We start from the raw sequence: 12,439 nt of genomic DNA, 5'->3' as shown, positions 1-12,439 counted from the left end.
GGTTTTTAACGTAGAGAGGGGGGTGCGCCAGGGGTGCCCTCTGTCTCCATTACTTTATGTTTTGTTTAGCGAGTCCCTCTCTCGTCTTTTGGAAAGGGACTCCAAACTTGTTCCATTCGTTGTGCCAGGGGGTGCCAAAGTGAAATGCGCTCAATATGCAGATGACGTGACATGTATTGTTTCGAGTCTGGGCTCCTTTCGCGCACTCTCGCAGGATCTATCTATTTTTGAGAGAGCTACCGGGGCGAAGTTGAATCCAGAAAAGACAAAGGGCCTTCGTCTTGGTAGCTGGAGATACAGAGACTTACCATTCGGTGCGTCGTGGTCGGATCAGAATATCAAAATTAATGGTATATGGTTCGGCTACGATGCACCTGGTGATGTCACCTGGAGCGAGATGGCTGAGGTATTTGAGAGCAGGCTCGAAACCTTTGGCACCCGCTGGCTTTCGATCCTAGGGAAAGTCACCGTAGTTAATCGTTTTGTTTCGCCCATCTTGTGGTACCCGGGCGCGGTGTATCCAATTCCGCGTCGCGTCCTGGTGCGGTTGGAGAGAGCGATATTTTCATTTATTTGGTCGGGGGGTACAGAGCTTGTCAAAAGGGCGGTAATGTACCAAAAACTGGAGAAGGGTGGGTTAGGGGTGGTTCATCTGGAAAGTAAGTTAACTTGTTTGTTATTTAAGCAGTTGTTTGTAGCGGTAACTGACCCAGGGTTGCCTTGTTCTTATTTTGTACGTTTTTGGGGCGGTTTGCACCTGCGTCGATGGGTCCCGGCGCTGTTTAGCAACAGAGAACCGCATAGTAGTACTCCAAACAGGGTGGTGCGTGTCATTTGCTCCGCTCTAATTGAGTTGCCCCCTGTTGACCTGTCACAGCCGGCCCTCGTTCACAGTTCGTTGCGGGATAGGGCCTTGAATGCAATTTTTGTACAGGGACGTCATCCTGTCGAAGTATGGCGTTCGGTGCATTCAAGGCTGAATGGTTGCAGGCTCCGTGACCTTGCATGGAGAATTGCACACGGTGCCTTGGTGACCAATCTGAAAAGGTATCACTGGCGATTGGGTGATGGACTGTGCCCGAGGACCGGCTGTGACAGTTTAGAGAGTACTGCCCATGTTTTTTGGCATTGCCCCTTTGTTTTGAACTTGTGGGAGTGGTTTCAGTCCTGGACCGACCGTTTAGCGGGAGACCGTTCCTGGTCGGTAGGACAGGGTTTTGTTTTGTATGGTTTAGATCCTCCAGTTTGTTCCGTTGCTGTGTTGCAGCGTATTATTTATGTTTGTTCTGTTGTAAAAAAACTTATTTGGAGGAATAGATGTGATGTTGTTTTTAGGGGGAAATTCGCCAGTTGGCAGGCAGTCCTGGAGGCGGTGAAGTCTGACATTCGCCTTCAGGTTGAAGGCGATTTTCGCCGTTTATCTAGGGCTGCCTTTTTTGGACGGTGGTGTGCTGGGGAAGGGTGCTTTGTTTCGCTGCGTGCTGGTCGTCCTTTTGTAGTTTTTTAATATTTCAGTGGGGGGTTAGGCGTTTTGTCTCTGCAGGTCGGTGAGCGTATGTACTTTTTTTGGCTCGCTTGACCTGAGGTTCGTTTTTCAGAATGGGATGGTTTGGTAGTGCCGTTTGGCCGTGACGTTTTGTATCCCGTATGACGGGTCACGTAAAAAGCACATATAGTTTAAGGAATTGTTCCTATATATTAGTGTAATAAGCAAGTGTTTATTATATAAATATATATATATATATATATGTTATATTTATTCAGCCAAAAGGGTCAACTTGTACTTAAAAGTCTGGCTTTCGCCGGTTACGTCGGCGATGTGTTGCACATGCGCAATGCTCCGCCAGTTCCGGTGTTTACATTACAGGTAAAGGGTTTTACACAAAAAACCGGGTCTTTTTAAAAGATTATAGCATGCCTGCTGGTGGAAATATTGCCCAGTCGTTGCAAATACTGGATGATACGTAGGGCTTTCAATAAGGAGAATGAGGCAGAGAGTGTTCCTGTAGATAACAACCGTTTGAGTGGCATTAAAGGTAGGTGTTACTTTTATCCCTTTCTTGGGGAAATTGTTAATTAGTCCTTTTGTGGCCAATCCCAGAATGCTCCTTCACCTTTGTTAGATCTGAAACAGTCGTCAGTGTGAACACCTTCTGGTTCTATTTTGCTAATTATATAGCTTGTGCTTTTCAATAATCATGTCTAGGATTTCCAAATCCAAAGTAAAGCCACTGAAATAGTTTCTGTATAACCCCCAACCTGTAAGGGCCGTATCAAATAATTTCTCGAATCCGACCTACCCATGAGACTGCAAACCCTTAGAGAAAAATACATGCAACATATAAGCAAATGTTTGATGTTTGAAACATATTTAATTGATGTTCTGAAATATAAATTTTCCCTTTCGGAATATAATTATTTTATTTGGCATCGTATCAATTTTAACAGTGGCAACAAACCTCTTAGTAAGTATGGAGGAGTATAGGCACCATTTAAATGAGAGAGGTGATAGGTCGAATGACGTCATCAATAAAATTCGGATTATGATTATTATTTTGTAATTTTTTATATTTTTTATATCTTTGATTTTTTGTAAATATTTTTTTCGCATCATTTTATTTCATTTTCTTTTGAGTGGGTGTGTGTTGCGTTTTCATCATATTTACTCATTTTCTTTTTCTTTTTTCGTATGCATTATGAAGTAAATAAATAATTTCATAAATAATTAATAAATAATATATATAATATATATAAACAAAAACAAAGAGAGACTAAGTAAGAATAAACAATATACATAGATAAGGAACTATCGAGAATAAGAAAAAATTAAATAAATTAATGCAAAGAAAGAAAAGGAAGACAATGCATGTTTAAGTAAGGTGGACCAGTCTGCTCTTTCTGGAGGAATTGATGGCCCTTAAAAGACCACATCTTTTAGGAATATCCTTAAATGTGCTCTAGTACACATCTGTACGTACTGTGCGCTATTCACTATGTTTGAAAATTCATGCTTATAGAGACTTTTCATCTCATTAGTAAGACCCTCGAATAAATACCTAGCACTTGCCATTTGGTGAAAATGATATAGTAGGTCTGTTCTATCTGGAAGTCAAAAGTTGAATGAAGTTTTGCTTCATCTTGATCAGAACTAATTTCGTTTACATCAGGTATGGAGTCTTAGTCTGGTAGAGTAACAAAGTGATGGGGGATTAAAATGTTGTTGACTCGGGTGGACGCTTTTTTTTAATCTTAAGTACCTATTTTAGTGAAATAAAGTTTACCAACCCATTAGCGATCATGACCATTCTGAATAAGATGAAAACTATTTGTAAAGGAATAAGTTAAGAAAAACAATGCAGGTGCTCATCGGGCCCTTCATTGATGGTTGGGTTGACTTATACTCGGATCGACGCTTTTCTTTAATCTGAAGTACCTTTTTTAGTGAAGTAAAGTTTACCAACCCATTAGCGATCATGACCATTCTCATTGGATTGGTGCTATGTTGGCCTAAGTACATCGAGCGACAAAGGGTTTTTGTTATTTCTTAAGTTTTTCAGGAGTTTTCCAAAGAATTGTTTGCAAATATAACGATTTATCAGCCATACAATGAATCAGGGCGAAAAAAGACCAAGAGGTAGGCCCCCGGGCAGCCAAAAGAAGAAAAAAGATTCCGACAGCCAACGCCCAGACCTAACATCTAACCTAACTCTTCCATAACCTTGGGCCTAGGCTCCAGCCTATCACGTTCAGATGACCCACCTGCCAGTGTCAACGACAATAATGGAGATACAACTGGTAATCCTTGTGACAATTTGAACTCTGCGATAGAAAGAATTTTCCGTGAATTGAATACTATTCGCTCTGAATTCCCAAGTGCCTTCGAGACGCAGGAAGCCGCACTGAACGGTTTAAAGGAGCAAAATGTCGATTTCCGAAAAACATGTGAGCGCTTCGAAGCCACAATCACTGATCTAGAGGCTTCAAAGGATCTTCAAGCGACACTTTTAAACAAGCAGGAACGTTTCTCCCGTAGAAACAATGTTAGAATCCTGGGGACCAAAACGGAAGACTCCGAGGATTGCATTAAAATCGTTAAAGATGTTCTCTCCAAAGTCGGGATTCCTGATTGTCGTGTTGAACGAGCCCATCAAGACGGTAGGGTTGTCACCGGGAGAGACAGACATATTTTGGCAAAGCTCTCTTTCTACCAGGACAAATTAACCGCTAGAACAAACCAGAGACATGCACTACAAAATGAGGATTATTTTATGATCGATGACTTAACTCGAGATGACATGGAGGAGAAAAGGAAGTGGGGAAAAAAAGGTGTCAGATCTGTATCAGTCAGGTACAAAATTACATTTTTCTGGAGGCCACTGGCGTTTGTCCAATGGCAAGCTGTATAACTTTCATTAATTTGGTGCCTGTGGTTTTTCTCGTTTTCAGTACTGCGGACATCGTACTTGTGAACGTTCTTGTTTATTTTAATCTGGAAAATTATTTACATATTCTATTCGGCCCTACTAGTGTCCAGTAATCATCCGATACTTACGCGAATGTGGCGTATTTTTCAACCGGACTGAGACGTTACATCGTATATATCTTACGATCATTTCGCGATTTATCCGATTGGATTGACTTTATTTGACCTTGTTTTTTTAACTCCATACGAACTTGTTTACATATACATACCCTATTATTTATCTTTACGGAAACGGTATGTACTTTTTACGTTATATATTGTTCTGTGCTCGATAAGGCTGCTTGTTTATGGTTCCCTCATGCAATATCAGGGCCGGTGAGTTAAGTTTCATCTCGTTTAATGCAAGAGGGCTAAGGCAATCCAAAAAACGTGGACAGCTGTTCTCTTATTTACACAGGTACAAAGTCGATGTCTGCCTTATACAGGAAACGCAGTTGCTTAAATGATGTGGGATATTGGAGTACGGGGTGGGGGAAATTGTTTTTTCACATGGTATCACAAACAGTTGTGGAGTCTGCATTTTATTTAATCATAGATTTCATGGCAAAAGTGTAAAAGAAAGTATTCATAATTACGGTACATATATTATTTTGGACATTATCCTGGAAGAGAAAGTACTTTCTATAGTCTGCTTATATGGTCCAAATCCTGATAGTCCTGATTTTTTATCACAGATTTCCAATACTTTGCAATATTTCCAGGGGATTCTATTATAGTAGGAGGGGATTTTGATTTCGTTTTCAATATAGACCTGGATAAGAAGGGAGGTCAGCATAGGACAAATTTTCAAGCACGTGGCCAATGTATCTCCTTGATGACATATGGAGAGAAAGGAACCCGCTCTCGAAGCACTTCACTTGGAGTTCTAATATAACTCATGGTATCCATTGTAGACTTGATTTTTTCCTGCTTTCTCGTAACCTTGCTAACTCTACTAGTAATATCAGAATCTCCCCTGGTATTCAATCTGATCATTCGTTTGTACATCTCAAATTTAGCATCCATTCTTGCTAAGAGAGGGCCAGGATATTGGAAATTCAACAATTCCTTATTGGACGATGTGGTATTTGTCGAACTAATAACGAAATTGATTAGTACAGAACTGTCCCCAAATAATAATATTAATTCTACTATTCAGTGGGAACTTCTTAAATTTGAAATACGTTCGGTTAGTATGAAGTAATCCAAAGTATTCTAAAATATCCGATATTAAGTGTCAGCTATTCCAGAATGAATGTCCTCATATCCGGGCGAAGCTAAGAAATGCTCAAACCGAGCTTTTAAGCTTCTACGAGTTGAAAGGAACTATTATGAGATCTCGTGCACGATGGGTAGAGGAAGGAGAAAAAATACAAGGTATTTTCTGAATCTATAAGAAAGAAATAGGATTCGTAAGCTTATTGGTGAAAACGGCCAAAGTTATTCAGAGAGTACTGATATTCTATTAAATATTAAAGATTTGTATAAGACATTATATACTTGTAACCATTGCTCCCCCTCTAGCTGCTTTAATGAACTAGATCACCCCAGCTGAACCTAGATGATTCGAGTTCTTGCGATGGACCTTTAGATTTAGAGGAATGTTTTACTGCTCTTTCTTCAATGAAGAATGATAAGGCCCCTGGGAGCGACGGTCTAAACTGTCAATTTTTATAAAAAGTTCTGGCATATTATCGGACAAAGTGGTTAACTGTTACTGTGGTTTTCAGGATTATGCTTTAACTGTGGTACAATCCAGGGGTATGATTACTGTCATAATGAAGACAGGAGAAGATTCAACGCTTCTTAAAAATTATCGTCCAATCACAGACTATAACATCGGGGCTAAAGCAATCGCTGCTAGACTGAAATATGTTATCCATGAAATCATAGGACGAAATCAAACAGGGTTTATGAAAGGCAACTTCATTGGCTAAAACATCCGTTTTGTGTTACATGTTATTGATTATGCGTCAAATCACAATATTCCTGGCTTACTCTTTCTCATAGACTTTGAAAAGGCCTTTGATAAGTTGGAATGGAATTTTATTAATTACACCCTGTCGTTCTTTAGCTTTGGCAATAGCCTTAGAGAGTGGATTACTGTGTTTTACAAAAGGGGGAATGCTTTAATGGTTATTTCAAACGTTAACATCAAAGGTATTAGGGTAGGGAATAATGAAATTAAATTATCACAACACGCAGACGACACAAAGTTTTTTCCTTCATGGTAGTAGGGATTCCTTTGAGGAAACCCTCAGTGTCCTGGACGATTTTAGATTGGCCTCTGGGCTTGTTATCAATATTTCTAAGTGTAATATAATGACTTTGGGACCGTATATTAATAATCCCCCTACTTGTATTAATGATCTAGCTTTGAATGTCACAACTGGTCCTGTTACTATGTTGGGTGTTTCTTTTACTCAAAATACAGACGATCTCTTTCGTTTGAACTACCAACCTAAATTGACTAGATTGAAAAACTGCCTCCGGGTATGGTCTGGCAGAGACCTGACCCCGATTGGTCGAAATATTATTGTGAAAACGTTTGCTCTTTCTCAACTGGTTTTCCTTTTCTTGGTTTTGCCAAACCCTCCAATTGCATTTATTAAAGAGCTCGAGAGCATTATTTTCGATTTCATTTGGGGAGGTAGATCTGAAAAAGTAAAGAGATCGTCAATGATAAATCGTTTAACATATGAGGGTCTAAAGGTCATTCATATTAATAGTTTCATCAATAGCCTTAAGTGCACAAGGATCAAACGTTACTGTAACGATATTCACGTTCCATGGAAAGTTTTCTTTCATTTCGAGCTCTACAAATTTGACAAGCAGTTTCTGTTTCAGTGTAACTGCAACAAGTCAGGTTATTAAGGCTTGCTGTGAAATATCTTTTAATAATCCAACCGATAACTACGGTATCAATTTTTGTGGAATAATTGTTACATTCGTATCAATAACAAATTTGTGTTCTATAAGTTTTGATATGAAGCTAATGTCAAGTATGTGAGAGGTTTTTCCTTTCACTATTTATACTGGTTTAATTAAGGCGATTCCTTTGGAGTGGCGTCGAGATTATGTTCAGAATTGTAATTTCCCGAATTGTAATGAGATTTGGCTGGAAAAGGTCTTATATTCCAATTCTACTTCCCAGTGTGTTTATTCCCGATATTTAGATAAAAGTCGCTCAGATTCCTACCGCTAGCCGTAAATGGGCTAATGTGTTCAATAACTTGACGACAGAAGATTGGAATACGTTTTACAGTATACCTTGGGCAACAGTTTCCGAATCAAAAATCCAATATTTTCAGTTTAGAGTTTTACATAGAATAGTTGGGAGTAATAAACTTCTCATATCATCGGAAAATCAGACTCTCCAGTATAGAGCATCTGTTCTAGGAGTGTAGTGTGACATCCACTTTTATTTTAGTGGTTGAGGCTAGGTTATTAAATAAGCAATTTTTCTTCTCCAAGAAGGATATCCTACTCGGTTTCGGTGTCGATGTAACTCACCCATACAATTTTCTTATTTTATGTATGAAGCATTTCATCTTTCAATGTAAATTAAATAAATGTATTCCTGTTGTAGAGGATTTCTTCTATAAATTTAACTTAATAATAAGTGTAAAAAAGTACACACAACATCAATATTGTAGTAAAAGTAATGTTAACTTTATGCAGCTTAAAGAAGCCTTTAAGACTAATCTCAAGTATAAAAAGATCGACATACCTTTAAATACTATGCCCTTTCAGCGGTCAGATCCTGGCTGGTTACTTACGCTGGAATCCGCAGTCTAAGTCAGCTGGAGTTGAAGCAACCAGACTCTGTATAACGTCGAAGGCTAAACTACAGGCTAGATACTTATGATGGCGCTATAGTGCTAAATAATATACGGCTCCCGCGATCCAGTGGCTTCCAGTAAATAAATGGTATATGCTGTATCGCGTAAACGTTTTCGCGACCGAATAGCTTTCAGGTACTAAAATGGTATATGTATGAACACGTAAACACTGTACGAATCGATGGCGAATATTTTCGCCAGCCCCTTTTTAGAAGTGTGGATGCTCTAGCTACATCTAGATTATAATGAAATACAAGTCCTCGCTCGGCGCGATGGCTATAGATATAAGTAGGTAAGGCGGACCTACGTATAAGCGCTATTGGTAGAATCAACGGTAGGCTATATATAATTAGTAACGCTGAAGTGTTCCTCGAAGTTAAGTCGAATATATGGCTGAATAAATTGTCCTCGGATAGAATCCACAGATGAAAATATTAACGTTCTGTGAATGGATCCTTAAATATACTAAGATCCGAGAATCAATCGCTGTAGGAGACGTTCGCTACAAAATATATACGGGTGGCCAAGTCAATCGCTCGCGTCGCTCGTCGGATGTGCCCACGCTTCCTAAAAACTTTCTAACCCCTGAAAATCAGGGACTTCCGGAAACCCGTCACGGAATGTTCAATTCTAAAGGAGGGTGAACGAAACTACATCACTACACGTTTCTCTTTTCCATTAATTTCGTTCGATCAATTGTGCTGTTTATTAGAACAAATGTTATTGTGTTATGCCGTTCATTTCATTTGAAGTATCGGGTATGAAAATATAAAGTTTGTTAATTTGACCGAAGATATGAATAAATGGAGGGGAAAAAAAGAAAAAGATCATGAGCATTCTCAATAAGACAAACTATTTGTAAAGGAATGAGTTAAGAAAAAGAACGCAGGTGCTCTTTGGGCCCTTCATTGATGATTGGGTTGACTTATATGATTGGCATTAATAGCGGGTTGTGTAACTAGGTGAATGGATATTTCAATGAAGAGATTAAGATTCCTTATGTTTTTAATGGAAAGAGCTTACAGGTGTTTTATTGTCCGACGATTAAAAGTGAAGGTACTGGATTGCTGTAAAACTCTATATAAGATTACTCTTCATTGAGGCATCTCACAGTTTACATCGTTCCTGAACGTTGATTTCCATTCATGTGAAATCTTTGGACTTAGAAATTTTCCAACCAGTTCATCCTCTGAAAAGTTTGGACAGACATTTTTCAACCAGCTTGATCTTGTGAAAAGTTTGGACTTGAGAATGGATTCTCTGTTGGCGACATGTACTCCTATCGAGGCTGCAAACGAGATGCGTGCAGAATTTAAGCGTCTGCGAGGTCAAAATGGTGTGCCTTTAGACTTGGGGTAACGAAGAAAGTAAAATACAGTATGGGTAAGTTCCCCCAACGTCTAGCGATGAGACCCAATTTTCGTTGCCGAGTCCTGGTGTCTCATCGGTATTCTTTTCACGAAGCACGCTGTAAACCGTTAAACGTGACTAAACCTGCTGTTTCACATCGAAGGCAATTGGCACGTGCAAGTTCAGATTTTTAGCGGTAAAGCTTACGTTAGTATTAGAGAATTGTATCAAAAGGATGGAAATGATGTATTACTGCCGAGAAAGATTGGACACAGTGGGGTAAACTGATATTGCTGATACCAATTCGTTCAAAGAAGCCGAAAGGAACCCATTAAATTTCAGTGACAGTTATGCCAAGCATCATCTACAGCCTGTAAGAGAAAATAATACAGTGGAAAACCCTTTCAATATGGTTGAAATTTTCCATTTCAAATCGAAATGGTAGGTCAGTCTGCGTGAGCACATACGATACAGAAAGTTTGGTCTGTTACCCTACATAGAAAGGCATCAATGAAACTGGAGGGCAGTGGATGTGGTTTAGGAGCATCGTTCCTATGATCGACGAACGTTTAACTCAGGTGGATAACGTTTATACCCCCTGTTACTAGTTACTTGCTGCATTTTTTAAAACTTAATTCCAGAATGATAGTGTGGTCATTTGGGTACTGGATTCGGACGGAGAAGCAGAACCTAAAACACCGTCGAATAATGCACCGCTGCATAGCAATGATCAAGCACCGAAAGTTGTCAACAGACATGTTCAGAGGCGGAAGTGCACATCGCAGACGATAGGCTTCACCTTCAATGTTTTGTGGCATCAGTCATTTACAGGGAACTTTGGTCTGCGATTAAAGGATCATGTGACGACGCGTGCTATGGTTGCAGTGTGGACCATCTGAGTCAAATACAACCTGATTGGTGTATGAAGGCTACGGATGAAGAAAGTTTAGACATGTTTTTTGGACTCTGCATTGAGATCCTTGGACATAGAAGCTATTTTTACAAACGAATTTTTACTTTATTACAGTAGAAGTGGAATAGGTCTTCTTGAAAATGAATCCTCGACAAGTTTTTTTTACGATGCACATGAAGTGTTATGTAAAGATAAGGTTCGTTAAGAAAAGAAATGTTACACGTAAAAGAAGAAGGTGATTTGTAATCGTAAGTTAAATTTTTTAAAGAGTTACATGAGTAGCATTGCAATATATCATTTGGAATTAAATGTTTAATAAAAGGTGAAATTACAATATGTCACATGGAAATTTATAGTGTTCTTTACAATAAAATTTACTCCATCCACTCCAACCTACTCCCATATTTATACTTACTTATATTATCTAAATAACATTAAATAAATTGGACGTCTGGTTAAAATGTGGCTTTGGACGATAAGTTTGTTAGGTCATGTTTACAGTGTAGTAGGGAACTCCTTCTTTGCACAAGACACTGCCCCTATGAAACAAACACCTTGTATGGAAACGTTTACAAATCAGTGCAAAACCAACAGGAGTAGAACTCTGATTTACAATAGTCTTGTGCATTACAGATTGGGTATATATCAACAGAACGACGGTAGTGTTTTTTTGTTCAAAAAGCGTTACGCGTTGTTCAGTTTGCTACCAAGAAGGATGAATGGCAATGGCTGTTATCAGCTCCCAGTTTGGAAGATAAACTAATTGGAGTATACGACACAGTTCAAAGAGACAATTCGCCAACACACATTGTCCTATGTATTTATTGTGCCATTGAAGTAGAAATACGCAGAAATCGACTGGATGCAACTAATTACGTAGATTAATCCAATACATGTTAATCCAATACATGTAGGATACTGTAACATGGATGAGTGGGGGAAACAATAGAGTAGTTGGGAGAAAATATATATATATATACTTTATTTTCCTTTTGATCTTTTCACATGTGCAAATTAGTCGCGGTAGATACCTAACAAAGTTGAATCTATTCAAAGTAGGCTATAGTTTCAATGTTTGGATTTGGGCAATATTAATATTTATAGTTGAGTTTTAATGTCTTTTATACTCTTGCTGCCATTTAAATCTCCTTGAGCTTTCTAAATTGCTTGTCGATTTTTTGATATACGCAAATTAGTTACCTAAGTTGTTCTTTGTTTTCTTTGTAATGATTGACTGTGCCCCATGGAGTGAGGCAGTCAAAGTGAGCCACAAACCCCCCCCCCCCGCCTCTCCCCCTACTACATTATGAAATTTAAATTGTTGCTAGGTCGGTGTAGGGTATTGTTGTGAATGTAGCGTTCATTATATACAGTTAGACACAAAAAAACAGTCAAAAAGTCTATTCAACAATAAAACAAATATAATACATTTAATTAAACAGGAGATTTATTACCAACGTTCAAATCCCAAAAAACACTTAAATAGTTAATCATGGTTGAGCGCACTTGGGAACTACCCCCAGGGCACTGCCCATGCCCTCTTTTCTCCCCGTAGTGACAGGCGAGGAGCTAGTTCCTGTTACCTACAGCTCTCTTCTCCTAAACATCAAAATTGCCCAGCATGTTGGCACATGCCCGCAGCAACATATTCGTGGAGCGTGTCCCCTCCTCGAATTCATCCCAATAGTTAAGAAGCTTCTTTTGGATGTTTTTTAATCCTTTCCTCTCCACTCTCTTTAGTTTTCCAAAGCTGGCTTCTTCAAACAAGAGAATAAAATGGACTGTTAGCCCCTACCTCCTTGTTTACAGCATGGTGCCACCCTGTGAAGAAACAAGTTAAGTAGCTGCTAATATAATTTCTGCAACTTCTAA

The 12,439-nt window shown here is 38.9% G+C and overlaps 1 long non-coding RNA gene across 2 annotated transcripts in view; it reads right to left on the bottom strand.

Annotated features, from left to right (window-relative positions):
- Window positions 1–12,439, bottom strand: part of LOC139982108 (uncharacterized) — a 68,545-nt gene that overhangs the window by 47,663 nt on the left and 8,443 nt on the right. The window contains exon 3 of one of the 2 annotated variants that reach the window (XR_011797984.1): window positions 2,115–12,388. This is a non-coding gene — a long non-coding RNA (uncharacterized lncRNA). Of the gene's footprint in view, window positions 1–1,521; window positions 12,389–12,439 lie in introns of those variants that run through there. The other variant, XR_011797983.1, reaches the window with a different exon arrangement.

Source organism: Apostichopus japonicus, chromosome 16 (genome assembly GCF_037975245.1).
Source record: "Apostichopus japonicus isolate 1M-3 chromosome 16, ASM3797524v1, whole genome shotgun sequence".
In the NCBI taxonomy this organism is placed as follows: domain Eukaryota; kingdom Metazoa; phylum Echinodermata; class Holothuroidea; order Aspidochirotida; family Stichopodidae; genus Apostichopus; species Apostichopus japonicus.
Note: the sequence above shows the minus strand (reverse complement) of the source record. Positions and strands in the feature narration are given on the sequence as shown.